General features: G+C 42.9%; 1 protein-coding gene across 3 annotated transcripts in view; it reads right to left on the bottom strand.

The window, feature by feature from the left end:
* Positions 1–27036, bottom strand: part of grm8b (glutamate receptor, metabotropic 8b) — a 289106-nt gene that overhangs the window by 205003 nt on the left and 57067 nt on the right. The window contains exon 1 of one of the 3 annotated variants that reach the window (XM_079500971.1): positions 7934–8184. The exons of the other annotated variants lie outside the window; for them this stretch is intronic. The gene's annotated coding sequence lies outside the window, so the exon portion shown is untranslated. Of the gene's footprint in view, positions 1–7933; positions 8185–27036 lie in introns of those variants that run through there. 3 annotated transcript variants of the gene reach the window in all.

Below are 27036 nucleotides of genomic sequence, written 5' to 3'. Positions count from 1 at the left end.
ATCAGCAGGATGCATTCTGTGGAAGAAATTAACCATTTAAGCACTATTTTATACTAAGCAGATCTATCTACAAGATCACAACCACAATGACTATTTTATCTTCTTTATATCTCACTGAATTGCATAGCAATCCAGCAGATATCTTTGGTATAGTAAAGAAGCATGTACATGTAAGTGTAACATGTGGCCTTGTGGTGGCGCTATAGAGCCAAGCCAGTCAGTGTCTAATTGCATCACATCGATCACAATAATAATACTACGCGGTGGATTTGTATTGGGAGAGTAGCCCAGGTGTCATGCATGGTATTAAGATGTATAGGGGGTCACCACGAGGGGAAACGTACTGTATGAAGTGAATTATTTCCAGATAAATCATTCTGACTTCCACCGATATGAAGCTATTCCTTCATCTTTCTGGGTTGGATCGTACGCGGTCTCCAAGGCTGCACATGGACATATTCTCCCCGTTATAGGATATTGTTATAGGTTATAGGCTGATGTAAGATTGCTGCTCATTTGACACCCAGACCTCATAACGAAACATAACTCATATACTGAAACTCAGTGGAATCTATTGATAGCAGCTAATATGTATTATTCCTCCATTATTAACCCATTTTGGGCGGGAACCCCTTTTGGTGTTAGCATTATGTTATGCTTTAGCTATTGAAAAATAGCGACTGACATAGAAACATAGCTTTTTCAGAAAACTGTCAGGATGTAGAAGACATTTTTAGAATCTGACCTCAGGTCAAAATGGGTTAATATTACTTGGGAACGATGAATATGGGAATGAATGCCCCACCTGTCTGTCTGTCGGTGTACCTTGCATGCCAATATGGCATGCAAGGTCCGTCTTTCCTTGTCCCTTTTATGCCCATACATTATGGAGATCCCTGTTATCATCATGGGTCAGATTGCCGGTTCTGGACAACCAAAGCTGAATATATGGCTACTGTATGTATGGGCATATTGGTCGGAATGGACGGTTCTGGACAACCACCTATCCGACCAACCAGACGCAGAGCACGGAACTCCCTGGGGTCGACGTTGATGTGCGCAGCCGGGTTTGACCTCAGTCTGTCGGGCGGTCGAGATATGTGAACTACAGACAGACGTATTAGAGTTTCTGCACATTTATCGTGAGAATATTCATTCAATGCACTGCAATAAAATCATTGTGTGTGGAGAATATAGCCATGTGTCACTTGTGAATCTTATTATAATTGCTGATATTTCTGTATTGTTGGCAACAACAAGAAGTGCAACTTCCCAAAGGTCTATCTGCATCTGAATCCGTTATCAATTAACTTTCCTGACCTGCTGTGTATTTGACTGCGTGCGTACTGCGTAGGCACCAACACATTATAAAAATCAGACCTGTCTGAAGTGAGTGGTGCAACATCGCCCCCTGTTGGTACATACACCCTATGGTTGCACCACTCAAAAATATAAACTGTGAAACAACAACAAGAATGACTCACACGTGTTATAACAGTGATAAAGCTACTTGGTAAATTAGGAGAACCAGAGGGAGTTCACAGAGTTGAATACAACGAAACAATTACATTCTCAAAGAAAACGTGGCGGGGAAAGAAATTCTAAACTTCTAATCATCTGGAGGGTGACAGTGACATATGGGAGGGTTGCTGCTGTAATTAGTTGTCTAATTTGGCGATAATGCTGATCGGTACACTTTCATATTCGTGTCTTGATCCTTGCGGCTGCTTTAATGAGCCATTTCAGCGTGGAATACCTGTGTGTCCTTACAAACAGAGCTCCAGGGACACACACAGAGAACAGGCAGAGAAATGAAAAATCTCTTTCTGGTAAATTGTGCTGACGGCGCATTTTTTCTATTCTAGGCTCTGTGGGATTCCAATGACAGTTTTTGATAACATCTGATCAGAATCAAATTTCTTCGGCTGGCTGGGTATAATAATTGATACAGGAAATTGTCTGTGACACCCAGCACTGGTATATATATATATATATATATATATATATATATATATATATATATATATGCACATTAACACAGGCAGTAAGACGTGATACAGGGACAGTGTAAGATTATGATACACATTATACGTATAGTCGTATACTGTACATCAATCTCGCCATTTATTACATTGAATCTACATTCACTTATGGTTCATCAATGTACAGCAGTTAAATCAAACCAACCACATAAACCTTAGTGTTTCTATGCGCGTCAAGTATTCAAAGAAAGAGTTTTTTTCCTTCTTCAGCAGGTTCTTTGTGTTTCGCCTTTATGCACTTATTGTATACAGGCCGACTGAAAAGGCTCATAAGTCTAAATCTACGGCGCTCTTAATCCAACTGGTTGGAAGAACGTGTTCCTTCCACGCGTTACGTCCTACCGGGGAAACTCTGATAAGAAGTTCCTCTGCCGTCGGTAAATTAATGGTAAATGGTGCATTTGTATAGCACCTTTATCCAAAGCTCTTTACATGTGCATTGCATTCAGACATTCACACACCAAGTGTGGATGCACAATTCTATTATACACCTCCCATTGTATTATATTACATGTTTTTGCATTGTGTGTGATTTTGTTAATTCTCTTGGATTTGGAAACCCTGCAGCAGTCTTTACACAGCAAACCGTAAGTCCTGCAATTAGGGCTTAAAGGCTTGTGCCTCAGCCTCACACACTACACATGTGGTATAACACTGTGTGACTTGTAGGTCAGTGTGTGAGGAGCTACTAAGTACTGCTGCGGCTCCGCTCTATGACACACTAGACACCCGCTGAGCTCTGTGGCTCGGCTTTAGAGCAAAGCAAGGAGCAGCCTCTATAAATCATGTGCTTAATGTTATTCTGAATTGCGTGTGTGGTGGTGGACACCTACACCCTGCCTCTGCTGCCCCGAGGGGGGTTGGTGCAGAGAGGTACAGAGAGAGAGAGGAGGGGAGAGAGAGGGTGTACGTTGTGAGGTAAGAGAGAAATACAAAAGAGAGAGAGAGAGAAATAAGCAAGGATCGATTGCGTTGTTGTTGTTGACTAGCGGGGTTGGTCGAAACGAGTGAGGTCCTCACCATTCACTACAGATTGGAATCTTAAGGTCATGATTCGATAAAACTCGGAGTCACCCACGGCGCTTTCTGTGACATTCCCTGGAGGTCACAGTGAACACTATGAGCTCCGTGGCCAGACGTAGTGTGGGTGGGAGGGTTTTTCTGGTTGGATTGCCAGAGCTAGGATGACCATTTTCATTTGACATTTTTGTGTGTGTGTGTCAAATGGAATTGGTTTTTTGGTTGAAAAGATTGTTTAATGTGTTCTTTCAAGCCTTTCAAGATATTGTAGACTACTTCACATCATGGTGTAGGACGCTGGTTCTCAACATGGGGTCAGTAGACCCCAATGCAGGGGTCCTTCAGAAGTCATGGCCATGTAACTCTGAGAGTGACACACCCGGAAGGGTCCATTTGGTTTGCCCATGCTCACCCATACCCCTAGGTGGTTTAGCAAAAGAGCATTTATGTTCTCCCCAATGTGTCCCGTAGGGTAGGTACAAAAATAAACAATGCCGTAATCCTGGTCTCTATACTGCATCCCCCTGGTCAGCTGGGGTGCCTGCATGATGGAGGGGAAAAGGAAGTGGTTGGTATATAACTCCTACAGATTTTGTCCAAACATAACGGTACTACAAGGAAGACATGCCACCCATGTCACATTGGTCTATTATAGAGCCATGCACCAGGAGTTTTTGCAATGACAGAAGCATACAGAGAAGGAGAAGTCCGCACACAGTCTTTGCTCCAACAGTGTTTATTTTGTTAAAACACCATTTAATTCAGGACACGACGTTTCGGGCCGTGAGCGGTCTTCATCAGGCGATAGTGAACTGTGTGCGGACTTCTCCTTCTCTGTATGTATCTACCTTTTTCTCCATCACCAGCAAGGAACTGGATGTGCGCAAGCCTCATTGGGAGACCTCTGCGTTTACAGCAGCAATTCAGCATTCTAATTCTTTCACTTCTGTGTCCACGTGTTCACAGACTCAAACAAAAGTACATTGTCATGGGTGGGGTGGGTGATAATTGTTAATGCCCATACTCCTATGGTCTAGGACCAGTAAGCAGTGCGTGTTGGGTGGGAGGAATAGGACGGGGGCTCTGCGTCCTCCTGGTGGAGGCTTCTCACTGGCAGGTGAGTCAGTAGGATACAACAGCAGTGACAACACAGACGAGTGTGGGGATGGAAATTATTGGCATAATGACTAAATTGGGGTAGTTGGATTGTGTATACTGTATAGGTATCATCTGCATGCGGTTATCGCATCATACAAATGTTTAAGTAATATTTTCAACAGTGAATATCAGCTGATTCCAACCATTGTGGAACTGCTGCTCATCTATGCCGGTGAAGCTTTTTTATATATATCACTTTGACCACGGGAAGAATGGATGGATATCCGTGTGAAGTGAGGGGCGCTCTTATCATCATACATCATCTCATTTCGGGCGAATCGCATCCTATGTCCAGCTTTTAATGTTTGTGTTTACACAAACACTCAAAACTGGCCATTCATTATCAATGACATTTAATGTTGTGTTGTCAAAGTTTGTGTTTACACACACACTAAAAGCTGGAAAGGATGGAAAAAGGATGGATGGATGGATGGATGAACACGAGGGTAAAAAAATGTTTTTTTAAGTGCAATTGCTTCCTCCACGCAGCGAGTTCTCAGGTACAGTATGTTACCTTTACAGTGGTTCATTCATAAGTCTCCACTATAGTCTTCCCTCGCGGTCCTGGAATGACCCCAGAGTTAAATGTGGGCCCTGAGAGGAGGGGTCCGCCAGCGGTAGGTCGACAGACGAGGCTAATGGAGTTGTCACGGCTAGTCGGTCAGTGAACGCCTGATAGATGGCGGCCTGACAATGCTCATTAACCCTGACACGGACCTTTACTTAAAACCGCCATGCGGTGAGCTGGCTCTCACTGCTGCAAAAAACAAACAAAAAAAAACGTATCAACATTTGATACGAGGAAGAGGTTTAACACACACATTAAACTAAATTGACGAGACAAGTGAAGACAAGTTATAATTGACGATTTGTGTTGGATAATACATCATCTGCTGACATTTTACTGTACGAGTTCTGATGTTGACAAACAGCCCTGCATCTGTTGCGATAGCTACATCCTCTCTGCAGCACCAATCTTGTACAATATGGCACTTCTATATCTTAAATCACTTACAACCCATATTGCTCGGGGGCGCCCCATGGGTCTGAACTTGGTCTGCTCTTTTTGTCCATCTAGCTACAACACATCTCTACACCAAAATACTGTAGTCGATCTACAAGACTTGACTATTTCTGCGGAATGTTTGCCTATTATGACATGATTGATTGATTGATTGAAAAGTTTATTAACAGTTTGCAGAATTACAGTACATTTCAAGCACAAACTCAATACAAAGGCTGTTAACTGTGAGTGGACGACCCAATTAAGCATTACACTTGTTTACAACAGGGTCCACCATGTTCAATTCATCAAAACATTTAGAGACGTACAAATAGACACTTCTATATAGACAAAGAACAGAACAGGAATTCATCATAATGGAGGTAAAAAAGGGAAAAGAAACATATATAGTGAGGGGAAAAGGGGGGAGGGGTGGTGGGGGGGGATTCAGATTTTACGGGAGCCAGTTTCGAATTGCCTAGAATAGGGACACGCATGTGGTTAAACATGTTGCTTAAACAACGTATTGCATAGAGTCTATATATTTATCTAGACTTCATCTTCTGGGTAAACATGTTTTGCTTTCCTCGTCAAATCACATCCTGTTTTCGCATTCGTCACCGACTGGGGCTGACAGGTGCTGATAAGAAAACTCATATGTGCCGTAATCTGACGTGACATCGCCTTGCATTCCTCCTGCAACATCGGTCCCCGTCACCTGCTTACGATCCTGGTTGGCTGAACCACAATGCGAGGTTGATGTTGTCAAATAAGGTCAAACATGTAGTTGGTCCCTTAGAAAAACAAGACAGCGTCACCTGGGAAACACTGCTCTCGCCTGCCCAGTGCCTACCGTAGCGTGAGATTTGGAAGGACAGTCTCAGGGCAGGGATTGTGTCGGTGCTTATTTGTGTTGGGGGACCTTGTGATTCAGTGGTCTGGGACTGTTAACTTGACCCAGATGAAACGAGATTTCCTGGAGAAACTCACTCTGCGATCTACTTTGTGAGGCGAACACACATCAGCATCGTTTCCCCAACAATGAGTCAAGACCCCATTTGTGGGTTGCATTTTTATCGGCCATGAATAAAAACATTTTTTTCTTGTATGCTACATTTAAAAGCAATATTTTTTAAATTAATCCCTACACAAAATAAATAAAATAAAACCAAAATTATTTAAAAATAACCTTTTTTATATACAATTTCATGAATAAATAAATAAGGAATCAAGCAAATGACATGAAAAAAATAATAGCACAAAAATAGCTCACTATTTTGGGTCCCTGCAGGGAGAGTCTTTTTTGGGTCTTGAGCTAAAACTTTTGGGAACCACTGGTCTATACTGTATATGCTTTAATCTATAGGTATACCTACTCTGTGTCACTGTTTCCTGAAAGAATGTTTCTGTTGTCTAATTGTGTAGTACTTGTATAGTCTCTGTGTGAACATACGTGTGTACCTACGTACAGTATGTGCGTGTGTACGTCTGTAATCCACATTACTCGAGAACCGTTTGTTCCAGGGTCCACACACACACACACACACACACACACACACACACACACACACACACACACACACACACACACACACACACACACACACACACACACACACACACACACACACACACACACACACACACACACACACACACACACACACACACACACACACACACACACTGCCCGGCCTAGAGTCGGTCGGATACACAGTTGTCCAGAACCGCCAGAAAAGGCTCTGCTCAGCCTCTGCCATGCAATGGACCTGATGAGCCTAACTGCAGTTTCCAGCCTCTGCCTGAGCCAAATGATTTCCACTGCACAAGGACTTACATAGACAGACAGCTGAAATGGGTGCTATGACAACTGATATAACAGGTATTGCATACTGTGGTTCCTGAATAAAAACTTTCATTGTTCCCAACTTGCATCATTCCCAAGTATGCCGGTGTCTGACAGGCACAGGTCTAGTGGTCAGACACCGGTCTAGTTAACTTAAAAATTGCTCAAGTTAGGATCTGCAAAGGCAATGTTTAAAATGTTGTTTTTGTAATGTTTTGAGCTCATCTAGGACTGTGTACATCATTAGCATAATACATCTATTGGACTGGTGCCCATTCTACAGCGCTCAATTTTAGAGGGAAGCTAATATTCCAAGGCTTCTCATATTTACCCATATTTTTGAGGTGCGCTAGCCCCTCCTATGTCCAGCGTTGAGGTTTTGTGTAAACACAAACATTGTGTAAACACAAACATTGAAGACGAAGGTGAGGGCGCACAGCTCATATTAATTAAAGAATGAATATACACCATAGGCTACTGACCATAGACAATATCCCCTTTACAGCTCTCTCTTTATCAACAAATATAATTCACCACAATCGCCAGCCTATACACGTAGCCTATACAAGAGTGCACAGAGTACAGATGAGGCTGTTGCGCTCCAACCAACCAGCGCACATGACATGCATGCCCTCTGCACGCCACGGCGCGCATGAACAACAACATCATGAACAACTCGTGTGGACCCATGACCACGACTCACATACTGTATGAACTAGAAAGGTTATAAGAAATGGCACCGCGGCCATCCTTGCAGGCAGTGACAGAGAATCCTGTAACCTGTTCATGTTATTTTTGGGGGGCAGCTGTTGTTGATGAATAATACTAGCATGAAACTTATACAATTAACTAACTAGTACTCACCTAATGACGCTGCCACGGAGGATCTATCATGTTTAACGTAATTCCAAAGTGTTCAGCCAACATTGTTTAAGTCGACGACGCATGTTTTTTTTATGAACTTTGGCTAAAAGCATGTTGTGTTTAATCCACCACCACAACCAGTCCACCACTCCTGTCATCGTGGTTGGCTACAACCAAAAAACAGACTTCCTCTTTGTCACACTCCGTCCTGTAGTGAGGGTAGTGTGTGCACAAAAGGCACTTATCCAACAGTTTTATTTATTAACCTTTCAAAAGCGTCCAGAAGTGGCACAAATGGTGTCCCAACAAAATACAGCAACACACTATTTACAATGACTGAACAGGTTGGGCCTCTTGGTCTTTCCTCCACTACAGCCCTACATTGACTGCTTGACAGTTCTTCTTCTTCTTCTTGTGGGGTTTATTGGCGGTTGGCAAACAAATCTGTGCATTACCGCCACCTACTGGTGTCTTTATTCATCCTACTTATTGGATTCCTGAGTTACCTTACCACAACAAACCTATATTCTATCAATCAGATTGGTTACTCTCAAATATTCCAAAAGGTGCTTATAGCACCTGTCTCCTGACACTTTTCTTAATATATTTACTAAGTCGTACCTTTCTTTCATTTCTGCTAAATTCTCCCTTAACTGTCTTCTTTCTTCTTCATAAGCTCTACAGTTCATCATCACATGCTCAACTGTTTCCTCCTCCCCACAATGATCGCACCTCCCTGTGTTGTGTTTTCCTATCATAAATAATGCCGCATTTAGGCCTGTATGTCCAAATCTTAAACGTGTTATTACTGTCTCTTCCCTTCTGCTCTTTCCTGCTGACTGCTTGACAGTGGCAGGACCCCCTTCTTAAATAGGCTAGGCCCCTCCCACTGGACCGTACCAACCCTAATTGATTCCACAATTATAACAGCCCCATGTCCAGAGACAATAACTACTTTACGCATAATCACATTTAAAGCGTTACACATTATACATCATATTTATCCACAATGATTCCATAATTCACATATTTATTTACAAAAACCTACAGATGGTCTGATCCAGTGGGATGGACTGAGCATGCTCCCTACAATGGAGTCAGGCACTATAAAAGGCAGCCTGGTGCAACAATTGGGTCCTTTTTATCGCGATGGTTATCAACTGTGCTATTGAAATACAAGGAAAATCAGAAAGGATAAAGATGGTACTGGATGCGGCCAGGAAATTCCTGGACATCGAGGACATAACGGGAGAGGACCTTGATTATACCCTGAGGGAAGGGTTTGCTGCACCTCAGACCATTGGGTCTGAGCAGTAGAGTGGTTTGAATAGTATTGCAAGGGGATATGGTGAAGGGCACTGTAAATAAGTTGCACTGTTTGAGAAACAAAACTCTTGTACAGTAGGTGGCGGTATGCACCTTTATGTTGGTGCGATCTGCCATAAAACTCAGAGAAGAAGAAGCAGAATTGGGTCCTTTCCTTGCCAGAACCAGGAAGCACTGCTTCATGTGCTAACATGACACAAGTGTCAAACATTTTCAAACATGATTTACAACTTCAATAATAAAGGTGAGACTTTAACCCATTGTTGTGTCCTTATACATACTATTTTAGGGGAGAATGCAGGAAAATATTCAACAACTGTTAAATGTGTCAGTGGCAGGGTAATCTGCCACACTCTTCCTATTCAAAATAAAAGCTACCGGTAACACTAGTTTTATTTCTTAAGTGAACTTACAGGATGTAGTAGACGCAGGATGTATAGTATACGTTATGCGTTGCGACATGGGAGGATAAATGTTGCCAACAAAATGAACAGGGACACATTATAGTAACGGGATTACTTTTGTGGAAACGTATACAACTACTACATTGAAAAACTAACTCATTAGGTTATTCCGTTAGTACCAATAAAAGTAGTCTCGTTATATAACGCCGTTATTAATAGTGCTCCATACCTGCAGTACCCATCATCGTATTTTCTAAGAGGTTTGCTGGTCCATTCCAAGCTCAACACATGGTATTGTGTTGAGCTTGGAATGGAGTTTTTTAATGACTTTTCAATTAAGCATACAATATACACTTGACTTACACAAAAGAAAAAGACAAGAAAACACCCCTCCACATTCTGTTGACAATAGTGATTATATCATCTATAATGTAAACAAATGACCCATTTACAATATTCCATCAGTGCTCCTACCTCAGGTCTATTTTAGACGGCAGGAGCCGATCAAACCTGCTATCAGGACGGGGCTACATTACATGTTGCCCGGGTCAACTCCCAATGTGCTTTTTGTTTTTGTGCTCCACACTCGTGGAATAACCTGCCATCCACTTTAACCACTGGAACCCTAGCATCCCAAGTCTGGACGCAATTAAATGTATACATGGCTTGGTTGAATGCTCAATTCAGAGTGGTCAGTCTCTGCATTCAGAAAGTCTTCTCAACGGCAGACCGCTAAGAAGAACAGACTGTTGCTATAGAAAGGGACTGAGCACCTTGATGATATTAATTCAGCTGTGCTTGGTTTTTGACATATAGCCAAAAGTCTTTAATATATGCTGCAGTATACAATGACGGTCTGTCATTGCGTGCTGCAGCATATTAAAGACTTATTGACTGTGAGCGCCGATGTTGGTCAATAATCTGCATTCTGCATCCATTTTTGACCTGAAAGGTTTTGGGGAGTTGAGCGTGCCTAGCCTTAAGTGAGTCACTTTGGCCACGTAAACAAACACACAATGTCATATCACACCCAGAAACGAAGAAACACCAATAATCTAAATGACTATTTTCTTTATCGTAAGCATTAAGCAATGACCCTATTTTTCAATCAATAACATTGTTTTGTTGTTGTTTTTTTGTCATATTATGCGTCTTCTTTATTAAGTAGCCGTGAATAGCCTTGGATAATGAGCAGTGATGTGGTCATTATGGAAGAATTAACCCCTGACAGGCTGATGCAGTTGGCCTGTCAGGGGGGTTAATTTCTCAATAATGACTGTTGCCTGTTTATAATTCCTAAGTTGTTGCTGTCGCGTGGAAACATGGTTGTATGTCCGTTTTTATTTTAAACTGAACTGGAGCGTGTAGATCAGCTATTTTAACTATACTGATTGAATCTTCCTGCAGTACACCCACAGTGATAATATATTCAAGCCTAATCAAACCACCTCGCCACTTCACCGCGGGCGATTCATTAATTCAGAACAAACTAATGGGTGGCAAAGGACAGAGGTTCACAAACACTGTCATGTCACGGACCCCACAAATCCAACACCCCCCCCGTCCCCCCCCGTCCCCCCCCCCCCCCCGTCCCCTCCGTCCCCGTCCAGATAAAGACATTACAGGAAAAAGAAAAAGCAAATGGATGTCACCAGACCTTGAACAAAAATTCAGGCATTCCCAACTGTGGAGCGGGTGCACTTTAGACGGTGCGTGACATGAAAATGGTAGTGGCGGTTTCATGGTGTTATTTATAACACCATAAATACACCATTTAGACAATTTAGGCATTTAGCAGATGATCTTAATCCAGAGCGATTTACAGTAAGCAAGAACAAAAACATGGTAATACATCATACATACAAATAGTCATCATGAATCATACGTAAGCTAAGAACCGGCTATCTATATAATGAAACTATTCATATGCTGTATACTTTATAGTGCTATGTCTACATAAAATGCTATCTAAGTTACATAAGGTGAGCATTTGCATATGCCTGTATGGTTGTCAGGGCTAGCAGGGCAAGTGCTACGGCAAGTGCTACGGGCTAAGATACAGTCTGAAGAGATGGGTTTTCAGACTACGGCGGAAGATTGGGAGTGAGTCTGCAGTTCTGATTGCAATGGGAGGTGCATTCCATAGTTTTGGAGCCAGAAGGGAGAAGATTTTGGGATGTGTGGAGCGTTGTCCCGGCGATTCAAGTGAACTGCCAGCTTCCCTGCGTTGGCTGATCTGAGTGCACAGGAGGGTTTGTAGGGTTCGATTAGACTTGCAAGATATGGTTGCTGTCAATGCCAAAAATGTGAGAATTTTGGCTGGTTGAAGACCAAGCGAGCTGTGGCATTTTGGATCAATTGGAGAAGCTTAAGTGAGTATGCCGGTAGGCCAGTAAGGAGGGAGTTACAATAGCCAAGTTTTGACATGACGTGACATTCCTCCTTGCAGGCTGGGGGGGGGGGGGGGGGGGGGGGGGGTCAGCTAGGTCAGGCGATAACAGGGGGTGCACGGCCAAACAAGTTGAGGAACCACTCTAGTCTATAGCAATATTAGTAAATATAAAATATAGTTTCCTTTAACTAACCCCAACAAGAGCCTCTGGGGAGTCTCCGGAACCCACTTTGAGAACCACTAGCAATACAGTAGTATAATTAATTCCATAGTTCCACAGACAAGACAACATGTGGCCATAGCAGTGTTTATAAAACTCAAACTCATTCTGTAATCCCAGTATGACATTGACACGGTTTGATTACAAATAGTACACCTGGATCGAGGCAATATCACCCAGATATCCTCGGGTTACACCAGATGCTGAACATTTCATGTGGAACGTGCATAATCAGATACAGCACTGAACGACATAGGTTACTGTGGAGAGAGGGGGGGAGGGGGAGAGAGAGAGAGCGAGCATAGATTTTGAGAAGTGCAGGAGTGTAGGCACACAAAACCGAGCCTCCGTAAACAGCTTGTGCCAGGTGCTGCACTTTACACTTACGTTGAATATATATATATAGACATGGATGGATGAGCAATGAGCTTGGTTTTAGGTGCACGTACTAATCAACGTCCATTATAGCACTGATCTTAACTACTTGAACCCCTATTCTGGGGGGGGAACAATCACCTGCAATAGTGATCTATACAAGCTCACAACATGTCACGTTGTGATGCGTTATGACTCATGTCTTATGAGCTTGTACTATTTCTGGTGAAGAAATCATTTGTATTGACTGCCTGTTCCACTAAGACTAGGGTTTAAGTCGTGAGTCAGATTAATCTGTAAAGGTGGAGGAAACATGCGTCAACTCGAGATTCATTATTCCAAACATTGATTCGCCATTTGCATGAGTACTTTGGAATTGTTGAGCATAGCTCACTGAGTCAGCTTCTAAAAAGTACAAGGTACAGTAAAAAGAGAGAGAAAAGTTGTGAACGCTAGGGGGTGGGGGGTGGCAATTACCATCCTCTGCTGGGACCACACCAAACCATGCCCCTGGGTACTCCTCCCTTCTCCTGTCTGGAGAATACCATCAGTCAATACGACCTAGCTGACCACCATGGCACTGACAAAATGGTGTCATGTGAGTGAGTCTTTATTGATACTAGAGCGGTGCAAAATATGGAGTCTATGCAGATGTCAGAATGATGTCAGAAGTCGGTGAGACGAACCCGTATTTAGGCATGCCCAAATATGGAGTCTAGCCCGGGCAGAGGCCTTGTGATGTCAGCTGTGGCCCGGGCCGAGGCCTTTTGTGGCGGTTCTGGACAACCGTGGGTCCGATCGACTCATCACCGGGCACTGCACTCTCTGTGGGGGTGTGTGTCGAATTTGAAGTAGGTGGGGCAAATGGTTCTCGAGTTACGTGGATTACAGATGTACGTACAGACGTACATGAGACTTGGTACATTTATAGTCAGAAGATATCTAAGGAAGATCACAGACTGGGCGCTATATTATTTGCCTGTCATCACAAGACTACAGTTATTGACTGGGTGTTAATAGACAGCTGCCTTTTTTACCAGCTTAATACCTTTTCACATTGACAGAGATATTTTTCAAAGCGTGGCCGTGTGCACACCGGTATTATTTTTAAACGAACATGTGGACATGTGGACTAAGACTGAGTCTGAAAATTAATAAAAGATTTCCCGAAAAATGTATCAAATGGATGAAGACTTTTCAACTGTTTACCATAGTTCATTATCCCATAAAACCGGGGAAAGCAACAAGTCACTTTGTGCCACGCTATCAGTGAATATTTGTGCAAATCTTTGAAAATGTATATTTTTAAAGCGAACATTCTTAATCCAAATCTGTGCTTCACTGCTTCTGGAGGTCCCTGGAACAAAATATTTAGAGATGGGGGGTTTGCGGCCAAATTCAAATAATTGTGGGGATCCTTGACATGAAAAGGTTTGAGCTAATTCAAAGTTTGTGTGTGTAGTACAATAAACATGCCATGGGCTAGATATATGGTATATGGTTGAAGCATTCCATTTCCTTGTGATTATGGTATAAATAGCGAGACATGGCCAAAGCATTTCCGGGGTCCCCAGCCAAAAACGTTGAGAACTCCTGATCTAGGCAAGTGATAGTGTTGGAAGGGTTTACCTAGAAGTAATATTAAATTAAATATTAAAAATAAATACTGCAAACACTGTATTTACAGTGTTTTAACTCTGATAATTAATTCCTTTAATTCCAATTTCACTTGCTAATCACACCCTACTGCTGAGAAATATTCTAATAATGTTCTTAACACATTCTGTGTGCCATTTGGGTTGTATTGTGTTGATTATTACGTTATATTAAATAATGTTTTAACAGAGCTCTAGATTAAATGCTATTAACACATGGAAACTCTAAACTATCTCTTCCCAGCTCCTGACAGAAGACCTGTGAATGACCCGTTCTGAAATTTATATTCTGAAATAATAGCATTTCAAGTTATTTCATAGCATTGCCTCATTGTCATCCTGTAGATGCAGAGTGCGGCACTGGTGTTTCCACAGAGAGCGTAATATGCTGGAATGCAAGTGTCACCAAACATGTCTTTGAACTACAAGCTCTGCCTTTTATCATCATGGAGTCACCGTCCTACTCCTAAGCAAGCACTTTTATCTTTTTATTGATAATTCTTCTCTATTTATTATTTATTATTTCCCCCCTATTTCTCCTCAATTTAGCCGTTATGACATTGATTCCTCCCCACACATTTCTGTGTGTGTTGTCATTGCTGTGATATCCTAATCCTACCCCCTCCAGCTCGTAGTGGTACAGCAATTGTGGTCTTATAGAGCAGACGCTCGATAAAGCCGAATGCACCGCGGTGGATTTGAACCCCCACACTCTGCTTTACCACTGCACCACTGGACTGTCATGTCCTAGATAAATACTATCTGCTCTGCCCAGGTATGCATCTGTTTCACTCCCTTGTTATTCGGTGTGTTTGTTGCTTGCATGTGTGCCTATGCGTGTCCTTGGATATATTCCCTTTTCCCCAGATTTCATCTGGGGAAAAGGCAAGTGGCCAAAACAAACAGCAATGAGCTGCCTGAGTGTTCTCACACTGGCTTCTGAGCGCCCACCAGGCACGTTTAAAACCCTTGGCTGGGCCCCGGCAAACAATGCATCTTCTCCAATAATGCAAATACCTGGCTTGGGGATTCACAATGGTCATGGCCAGTCAGTCAGTCCTCACCTGGGCAGCATAAGTGGGCCAACCATAAAACACATCAAATGAGTTGCCAGCCAGTCAGCTATAGGTAATGTGAGGCGAATGTGAGGCGATCATCGCCTCACTTGGGATTTTCCCACAGGAGCAACCACGGAATGCTTTGTTTGCGTTTCCCCGGCAAAGACGCACTTGCATCACTCAATGCAACAGTGCGTCTTTGCATTAACTTGGTATGTAATCGCGCCGCTCAAACAAATACAACGTATAATGATTGGGGGAGATTTCAAAATGGCATATCAAACTCAAAAGGTTGAGAACCACTGGCCTATATAAACTATAAAGGCAAGATGCCAGAGCCACTGCCTCAAATGGACATCCACTGTTCCAATGGTCTCTCAGTCTGATGTTCATGCATTTCTAAGTCTGCCTTTATAACCACATGAACCCTACCTAGCCTCCGAATTCGAAAACAGGCAAACATCATGAGAATATAACACTAAGAAAGTAATGTGTTGTAAAAAGCTTACAACACGTCCCTGTGAGGTTCTAGGCGGTTTTCGGTGAAGATATTTGGTGTTGATGGAGAAAAAGGAGCAGACCTAGTATAGAGCCTTGGGAGACCCCGTCAACAAAGTACATATAAGAGTTTAATTCATTGCTACGCTTGGCCATTTCATGTTCCCATCTAGGCCCAATACACACACTCTACAATATGCCGAAGTCTACCGGGGAGGCACAAAAGTAATTATACAAAATGCACAAGTCATCCATGAGTGTAAAACACATTTTCGTGGCACACGTTTGCACATCTGCTGCTCAGTGGAGTGTGCAAGGGAACAGCGTTCGTTGCATAATGGATGCATGTGCGTTTTAGTACAGTGGACAAATTCACGTGTTTTACTCAAGTAAAAGTATCAATGCTGCGATGTAGAAATGCTCTGTTACAATTAAAAGTCTGGAATTCAAAATTTACTTGAGTAAAAGTATTGGTATCAAAATGTACTTAAAGTAGCCTACCAAAAGTAGAAAGTACTCATTATGCAGAATTTATATAAATTGTATAAAACGTTGACGCAGATCTACAAGCTCACATGTCTCACATTGTGTAAAAAATCACACCCGTGTGAACTGAGTGGTGCAAGGTCTTATATAGTCTGATCAGCTATGTCAGTGACGTCACACACTAACCATAGCAACCATGCTCACCTGTGCACGGACACGTACGTACACAGGTACACAAACATACAGACAAAGCTGGTTGTTGGAGTGGTTTGCACCACTCAAAAAAAAGAAAAAAGAAAAATCTCAAAATTGCGCTTGAGTAAATGTACTGTACTTAGTTACTTTACACCACTGATTATGGATGCATGTGCGTTGTTCCTCCCAGACAGTTGTCACGCATTCGACACGCCATGCCAGCCCGGAGGCCAATGTGCATTACAGCGACACAATGGGCTCCATTTGCAGTCGGAGCTGCCATTGTCATTTTGCAGGTTGTCACAGTTGGATTTCACACCTCTTTCTCTGTGGACCGTGAGCACGGCACAGGATCACAGCATGGCAGAGAGCATCTTCGTCTTTTCCAGCCGAAAGCAGATTGCAACTCCATCCTATAGAACCCCATTCTGGAACTCTCCTTAACAATAGGGCTTCGACCTGGGATTAGTTTCTTAAAGATGGAGTGCCATGATTTTTTTCCACCCTAAAACATGATCATCAGGTATTATTATAATATAAGGAGGAAGAACCTTTTCCAAAAAGTGTACAGTATTTGTTAAAATCATGCTTTTATGTGGACACGCCCACCAGTTAATTAAGTATGCCTGGTTTGCCTGGTGGGTGGTGATGGGTGGTGATCCACCTGAACTGAAGCCGCACCCACAGCTGTAGTTGTATGATAAAGGGGGAGGGGTTAGGGGAGGGGCTGATAGTGTGATGTCACTATATTACTGTTTATTTCATTGGCCCGTTTGACTGTCAAGGGTTCAGCCTCCAGGAAGAAACCCTAAATACAAAGTTAATACACCATTGCACATAAAAACGACTCCAGGGTGTCTAATGAAGTACTGTCACCTCATAGACCTCATAAAACTGGAAAAATACAAAAATCGTGGCACTCCATCTTTAATGATTATTCTATCGATTACATTTTCAATTAATTGAACAACAGAGAAACAGTATATATATATAATAACTTTATGTATATATATATAAATAATATATCGCAAATTTACAAATTTGCTTTTACACATTTTGTATAGTACCGTCCTAACTTTTGTATGTACTCACAAGTTTAGTAATACCATCGCACGCACGCACGCACGCACGCACGCACGCACACACGCACGCACGCGCACACGCACGCGCACACGTACACGCACACGCACACATACACGTATATTTGTTTCATAATTTGTATTTGATCAATCAAAAATGAATGTCTGAAAATGAATAGAACACAAATTGATGATAAACAGTGATCTAGACGAAGTGGTGGTGTGCACACACTGGCCCTCATCACGGTACACGGTGCTGCTACTGATGGGTAATGACTGTGTCCTGGGTTCTGAAGTGGACAGGGTGACAGGTGATTTGTCTCCCCTCGCATCGCTTGGGAGTCGGGGTGAAAAAGTGCTGGACGCTGGTGTAATTAGTGACCATGAGGCAAGAGAGACAAATTGGTCATGTGTACTCTTTGCTACAGTGCCCTCGTCGTATACCTACCTACCTTCCTGCGCACGCACGCACGCACGCACGCACGCACGCACGCACGCACGCACGCACGCACGCACGCACGGGTACTAAACTTGTGAGTACATACAAAAGTTCTCAAATTCTGCTATACTTGCAAGGACAGTTGGCCCAGTCACAAGTATAGCAATAAAACTACACACGCGTATGCACGCTGGTGTGCTCACGAACACGCGCACGCACGCACGCACGCACGCACGCACGCACGCACGCACGCACGCACGCACGCACGCACGCACGCACGCACGCACGCACGCACGCACGCACGCACGCACGCACGCACGCACGCACGCACGCACGCACGCACGCACGCACGCACGCACGCACGCACGCACGCACGCACGCACGCACGCACGCACGCACGCACGCACGCACGCACGCACGCACGCACGCACGCACGCACGCACGCACGCACGCACGCACGCACGCACACACACACACACACACACACACACACACACACACACACACACACACACACACACACACACACACACACACACACACACACACACACACACACACACACACACACACACACACACACACACACACACTAATGTGGACCTGTGGGGGGAACTGTTTTTTAAGAGCTCTTTTCAAGTGCTTGCATGCTCAACGAGGCCAAATCGATCAGAGGATAACAGCGCCAATTGCTTGTCAAGCAACAAAGCCACTTATTCTGCTCCTAGTTGATGAGTAACACAAACAGCCCTTTCTGCTGCGTAAGTGCTTTTTAACATTGTTTATTTAGGATGCCCCACATAAAAGTGTCTATGCCTAAAACAGTGTGTGACCCACTTGTAAAACAACAAATAAAACAACTATTCCACAACCTTTTTTCAATAATGAATACTGACTTTGTGAGTAAGATAAGACCATATCGATCTCAATGGACCATATCATTTGGTTATTAGACTGCTGTTAAACACCTTCACATATCACTGACCTGTCACCTGACAACAAACCACTCTAATGTTTGCACACAATTAAACGGTTTTGTTTGCTGTAAATACTATAAGGGTTTCTTGCAGGGCAATGCAAAAAGCACCCATATACATTTATGGGGTTCAAAGCAAGATCTCCCACACAGGAGACTTTGGCCTGGTGGAGACAACAATTAAGTCCTCAGAGCTTTTTTATAGTCCTTTTAGCATCATTGCATAACTAGCCTGCCCCACTGCCCCAGCAAGTGTGATTTCTGTTCTAGAGCTGTAGGTGCCGGTGAAAACAGCTGATGTATCCTATTGGTTCACAGATCTGAGTGCCCGCCCCCGAAAACAGCGGAGAACACCAATTTGGAGTGACGCCCCTCTACACTGTTATTATATTGGTTAGCGAAATACAAGTCAACTCCCACTTCCTATTCCAGATTTTCCAATGGGTTTCCCCGCGGGTACAGGCTTTAGTTTCGACATTCTATAGAGGTTATGCGCATGCTTAAAGTGAATGGCACATCGAGTGACAAATCGAGTGGCAAAGAAACATGCAAACTGAGTTTAACATTGTTGACTTTTCTGTTTGGATGCATGGGTTGTCAAGGCCAGAAAGTAGTTTTTTGGCACTCAGTAGGCATTCCTGCATAACTTCCGGGTTTGATGATGATGTCACGCGCATGCCCTCTATTGGTCCGGCTGTCATTAGAACGACAACCTAACCTCAAACCCTAACCTAACCATAACCGCAAGCACGGAGCAGCGCATGTTCGCCAACCTTATAATCCGATACACACACACACACACACACACACACACACACACACACACACACACACACACACACACACACACACACACACACACACACACACACACACACACACACACTCTCTCTCTCTCTCTCTCTCTCAATCTCCCACAATAAGCTGTCAGAGGGATCGTGGTCGTAAATTGGATTAGAAATGAGACGAGTGCTACAGCTCATATATCAATCAATGTATAATGTAAGTAAATATCAACAAAACCAATCAGCACTAAAGGAAGACTTAATAAAAACACCTCACATCCTATCACTTTATTAACACATCACATCCACAGAAGGAGGTTTCAATGAGGACAGGTATACCCAGAGCCTTAGATATAGACAGAGTTGCGCAAACTCTGTTGCACTGGCCTACTTCATGGGGCCAGCCCAATATCCTACATAGACTTCTATTGAGAATGGGGACAACCATGGGACAAGTCCTATACGCCTAGTTTCTCCCGGCGGATCCTGCCGGAGCTGCCTATGCCATAGAAAGCATAGGTCAGTTCCAGTCTATAGATCACACTAGTCACTTTGTAATGAAAACTTCCCTGTGTGGAAAGCCTAGTGTTGTGAGGTTATAGGGCCTATACCTGTCTAGCTCTATGGTACCAAACAAACTGCAACTCTAAGATGTATGGTTATAGGGACTATACCTGTCTAGCTCTATGGTACCAAACAAACTGCAACTCTAAGATGTATGGTTATAGGGACTATACCTGTCTAGCTCTATATGGTACCAAACAAACTGCAACTCTAAGATGTATGGTTATAGGGACTATACCTGTCTATCTATATGGTACCAAACACACTGCAACTCTAAGATGTATGGTTATAGGGACTATACCTGTCTATCTATATGGTACCAAACACACTGCAACTCTAAGATGTATGGTTATAGGGACTATACCTGTCTAGCTCTACGGTACCAAACAAACTGTGAGGTTATAGGGACTATACCTGTCTAGCTCTATGGTACCAAACAAACTGCAACTCTAAGATGTATGGTTATAGGGACTATACCTGTCTAGCTCTATATGGTACCAAACAAACTGCAACTCTAAGATGTATGGTTATATGGACTATACCTGTCTAGCTCTACGGTACCAAACAAACTGCAACTCTAAGATGTATGGTTATAGGGACTATACCTGTCTAGCTCTATATGGTACCAAACAAACTGCAACTCTAAGATGTATGGTTATAGGGACTATACCTGTCTAGCTCTATGGTACCAAACAAACTGCAACTCTAAGATGTATGGTTATAGGGACTATACCTGTCTAGCTCTATATGGTACCAAACAAACTGCAACTCTAAGATGTATGGTTATAGGGACTATACCTGTCTAGCTCTATATGGTACCAAACAAACTGCAACTCTAAGATGTATGTGATTTATCTCACTGAAGCTCTTCTATGCTAGCCCTTCTCTTCTTCTTCTTCTGCCTATTAATCATGGCCTTCACTGATGTCTTTCCCAAGACAAAAACAAACAAACAAATGATTACAAACTGGCGCTACAACCTTGTCTTGAACACTGATAAAACAAATTGTACTCCAGAGCAAAGACAATCAATTAAATGGTAGTCCTATTGAAAGACTGGCCCTTTATAAATTGGCTCATGGACATGAAGACAAACTTAACTTCAAAATGTCTGTTCAGTAAATCGTGGTCAAGTTTCATTAGACACTTGTTCTTGTTTTGTCTGCAACATTTTACAATTGAGAGGATTTCCCATGACAACGAAAACTAATCTATGATGACATATAATTTCGTCAACAAATAAAAACTACCGTAGACTAAAATGTTAGGAAGGGACTAGTGGACAAGAGATCCAGTATAAGTCATTTTACACTTGGTTGCATGCTGAAAGTAGCAGATCTTCAAGCTCACAGGCTTGTAGATCTGCTATTTTCAGCAAGTGAAAAAAGCGACGTCATTACGACGGCATCAAGCCAAAATACATTTTGTAGATTTAGTCGACTTAAATCTTATGACATTTAGTCGACTGAAACTAGACTAACACTAAAACATTCCAGGTGACTAAAATGTGACTAAAACTAAATGAAAACTGACTATGACTAAAACTAAAATCTAAATGTACTGCCAAAAACAACACTGATTTCAAGCAAGGCTGATGGTTGATTGCGTGCGACATTACAGTGTCAGTGTGAGCTTCACAGTTCAGATAGAGGAGGAGGAGGAGGGGCTGACGCACACAGTGACATCATCAAAGCGTGCTGATGATGGCCCCCGGGCGTTATTTTTAGCATTGCAGGTGTCACCTCGCACCTTCAGTAGCATGGCAACCCAGCTGGCAAGCTTTCATCACCCTTCAGGCCCCGCGTGCCAGGAAGAAAGTGCGAGGATAATACCATACCAGTCACATGCGCTACGCCCCGCGCATGCAGGTGCTACACACTGACTGGGCCAACATTTATTACACTTTATGTTACAGTATGGTGTACTGTAAGAGTGTGACGATACCCCCACAATCACAAGGGTGATTTCACGTTATAAAATTGTGACAACTATACTGTTGTAATAATGATTTAATATCTGCAAAATGAGTCAATATCCTTATGATCTTGAATGATCTTGAATTGTTGCTACGTTTTGCCACTAAACAATGGATTCAATTGAGTTCACCTATACAATTATATTTCTTAATGAAAATGATTTATTAAATAATTAATTGATAGTCGATTCATCTTATAGATCAATCATTGATGAATTGATTTTGAAGTGATTACTGGTATAAAACTAGTGATTACTAGAGTACAAAACGGCATAGTTCTAGTAGAACCTGTGTGTGTGTGTGTGTGTGTGTGTGTGTGTGTGTGTGTGCACACGTGCATGTGTGTGTGCGTGCGTGCGTGCGTGCGTGTGCGTGCGTGCGTGTTTGTGGGAGGGGAGTGGTTGTTAGACATTTGTTCCACGCGTTCAACTTTGACAGTGTGTCAGTGTCACAGGGAGGGTTATAATTGCATTTCAAATAAGACAAGCGACGGTTCTTTGTGTCCAGCAGTGCCAGTCATCACTGGCACCGCATCACCCTTCACCTTGATGGACCTGCTCCTCTTATCTGTTCTCTCTCTATTATTCAAATTAACTTTTCATTCTTTGTCTCGAGTCAATTCAAATGAACCTCCGTCTTTCTTGCCGTTGTGTCTCTCATGCCATCTCTTTCATTCTCACCCCTGTAAAACATCTCACTCTCCTTCCATTTCACAGCATTTCTCTCACTCCTCCCTCTTTCTTACTTCTCTCCACCTCCCCCCTCTGTCCCTCTGTCCCTCTGTCCCTCTGTACCATCTCCCTTTCTCTCTCAACATAAATCTTATCCATCACCATCTCTCTCACTTTCTCCCTTCCTTTCCTCTCTCCATCTTTTTATTTGCTCTATAGCTCACGTCACAAAATCGCTTCAGCATGCATGTCTGCACGTGCGCACACGCGCACACACACACGCACACACACACGCACGCATGCACACGCGCGCTCACACACACACACACACACACACACACACACACACACACACACACACACACACACACACACACACACACACACACACACACACACCTTTTTTTTTACCCAGAAACCCCCTGACTTTGGCGGGCAGGTTGATTGTCACATTAATCTAGACCTCCCGCAGAGCAGCGCGGCAGAATGGGCACCTCCCCTCCTCCCTCCATGCCCCCCCCCCCCCCACCAACCCTGCTCTCCGTTCTCCCTGGCCATCCTGAAGCCGCAGCAGGGTTCCTGTGCGTCATTTACATGTTATCATCCTGCATGTCTTTTTGTGCCTCCGCCATAAGGCCGCACAGCCTCCTAGGCCAGAGGCAACTTGTCGGTCAATCTTTGTATAAAATACAAAAATGTATTTTCTTTTTAAAAGAAAATGGATCCAATGTATTATTTAGTTCCAAGCTCCTGTTTAACAAGCTAGATTGGCTATCTTTTTCTTTTTTTTTTTATGTTACGGTTTTCAATTGCCGGCTCTGAAAAAAAGTTTTACAAGACCTGGGGCCCGTTTATGACATTCTACCACAACACACAAACTGCATAGTGTGCCGTGCCTATGCCTCGGCCAACGCCAAACCACAGCGGAAACAAAATCTGCTCTGCTATGAAAAATATGCATTTTATTTTATTATATTTTTAATTTTTGTAATTATGTATGCATGTATTTTGTGTATGTGTGTGTATATATATATTTATTTTATTTCCTCCAGACTGTTTTTCCGACTATCCTTGGGATTGTGGGTGGGGGGAGGGTGGGATAGGGGATTGAGTTTTATTTTTATATTTTATATGTCTGTTTAATACTTGCCCCTGGGCTACTGTCAAAAACCTGAATAAAAAGATTTTGAAAAGAAGATTGGCTATTTTTTGAGTGGTGCAACACTGCAACCACTCCAAGGGACAGCAATGTCCCTATGTCCATCCCAATGTCCGTCCCTATGTATGTCCCTATATGGTACAAACAGGGAGCGCTGTTGCACCACTCACTTCAGACTGGTCTGATTTTTTCTACTTTTGTGTGACACTTTAGGACTCGTGTGAATTGAGGGGCACTCTGAAATGTTTGTTTAAAGTGCTGTAAACAAACACATAAAAGTCCATAGACTTGACATTTGGAAGGGCTAGCAGCCCTCAAAAAAAGTTTAAATATGGAGATGTGAGGTTTCCTCAATGACCGTGCATACGTCACAACCTCGTGAACGCCATATTTCAGACCTTGAGGGAATTTCAGGATATTGGCGCAAATGTCATCTCTGTTCCCATTCTTGTGAACATATGATATCTCAAGAACGCCTGGAGGGAATCTCGTGGCATTTGGCACAAATCAAGGATGGACTGATTAGATGTAGGTGGTCAAAGAAAATGTCAAGGTCGCTTTGAGCTCTCAAAACAGGTTCATTACATCCCTCCACAGTCTTCATTAATATACGAGTCTGGACAGACACAGTCTTCATTAATATACGAGTCTGGACAGACACAGTCTTCATTAATATACGAGTCTGGACAGACACACAGGTGTAAATGGTTGGCCCGACATACAACCACCATTCATTATTTTGTTGCTGGTTTTAATCTATTTTATTTCTTCAGTTGTTCACTTTTAATGAGGTTAGCTTAAATAATAATATATATTACTATGAATATTGGAACGTTAATGAAATCTTATGTGATACACTGCTGTCGGCGTCGGCGTTCCCCCCCTCCCTACACAAGTGATTTGAATATCCTAACTGTTGAGTGAGGTATAGGGTCTACTCTTTATTTGGATGGGAAGGAGGTACAGCACTGCCAGGGGGGTAGATTTGAGTGAATATTGATTAGTAAGAGTAAGGTCTAATTCAAAGTTTGGGAGAATGGGGAGGGGGGGGGGGGGGGGGGGGGGGGGGGGGAATCAAGGCTATAGCCTGCAGAGACAAAGGATTACAACAGGGCCCAGTCAGCAATGGAGGAGCAAACAGGATTCATGCTGCTTCTCAAACGTAATTAGCCTAAGTCACCCTGTGGGTACACAGTGGAAGAACTGCTTAGCTACACTTGTCAAAGTTTATCTAAGTGGAAGTAAGAGAGGGAATGCAGGAAGTGTGAACTCATGTGTCCCCCCGTGTCCCCCCCTTTAACTTCATGAACAACACTCTCGGCAATTTTCGCTGAAAAGAGTTTGGTATAAGTATAGTAGTAAGCCTTGCCGAGCCTGTCTGTAGTATGAGGCAGCTCAACAAGTGCAACCCCTTGACAAACATGACGCTAGTACGTATGTCACAAGGACTTACATCCCCATCCAACCCTTGATGCTGAGCAATGTTCCCTCTAATTTTTCAACACTCCAACCTTCTGAGCGCAACTTGAACAACTGCTGAGCAACATGAGCACGCTTTGTACATTACGCTACATGTCATGTTATGGCTTATTCAAACCTATAGAATAAGTAACAGTTGCATTACTTTTAATTAACTGTAGGCTATAAGGTCAGTTACATTTAAAAAAGATATAAGCATATCCATTATTATTCAGTATTATAGCTATCTGAACACATGTAGAGGAATAAATGTTGACAAATTGTTGTGTACATAAACAACAGGCCTAAATGAGTCAACAAAATATAACAATGCATTGACAGATGTCTAAAAAAAGCCCTGGCAAGTGACAGGCATTATGATTAATACAAGAGAGTAGCCTATAATGTGTGTAGTGGTCCATAATTTACCACAGTATGCATGTAGTATATATGATGTGAGCATTTTGCTAGGCCTACCAAATTTTGTAGCCTTACTAGCCTACACTTGGGGTCAGATTGGGGTCCTAGTTCAGAGATGAAAATCATAATGAAATTGCCTGGGCTAATTTATATCAATTACATTTGGGGGTCCTTGAAATTAAAATGGCTGAGAATCACTTGGTTAAACTGTAGAGACTATAACAACAGGCTTGGTTTAGAAAAGCCTATATTTTGCACTAAAGAAATATATTGAATGGCCTGGGCCATGGCTCAGTGGTCCGGGCGCCTTGGCTGGTGGTCCAGTCTGGCAGTGTGCCACGGGTTCGACTCCCGATCCCGACGACCTTTGCTGCATGTCTTCCCCCCATCTCTCTCCCCATTTTCTGTCAGCCTACTGTCTGTCCCTCCATAAAGGCAAAAGCCACAAAAAAACATAAAAAATAAATATATTGAATAACATAGGTTTTAAGGCTAGACTGGCATTGTATAGATCAAGGTGGACTAGTGAGATATGCGATTATCTCTCCTTCATTGTGGTACTGCAGAACTATGGAGTCAACACAACAAATACAATGTGAGTCAGTTTTTTCGTTCGTACCTGGAGGAGTAAGTGCGTTATCTCTGCTGTGCACAGGGGAACCATGTGTTTAATTATATCCATGGACCATGGTCTTTTTCAGTCGCTTTCCATGTGCGACACAAAAGTACAATGTCAATGTGTTTGTTTTGTTAGTAGCCTACAGCAGGCACAGCCATGCTGTTCAACGTAATCGCGTCGGACAAATCGAATCCAGCAGCAGCTGGACAAACGTTAAAGCACGTAGGACCGCCGCATTTTCAAACTGTCCACTCAGTATCGGTAGAAAACATTAGTTAAAATGATTGTGATGCTACATTAACTACTACTGCAGATGGACAAAAAGGAGGGGCCAAGCACAGACCCCTGG

Source organism: Electrona antarctica (genome assembly GCF_951216825.1).
Source record: "Electrona antarctica genome assembly, chromosome: 5".
Classification (NCBI taxonomy): domain Eukaryota; kingdom Metazoa; phylum Chordata; class Actinopteri; order Myctophiformes; family Myctophidae; genus Electrona; species Electrona antarctica.
The sequence above is the reverse complement of the archived record's forward strand: the minus strand, read 5'-3'. Positions and strand labels throughout refer to the sequence as shown.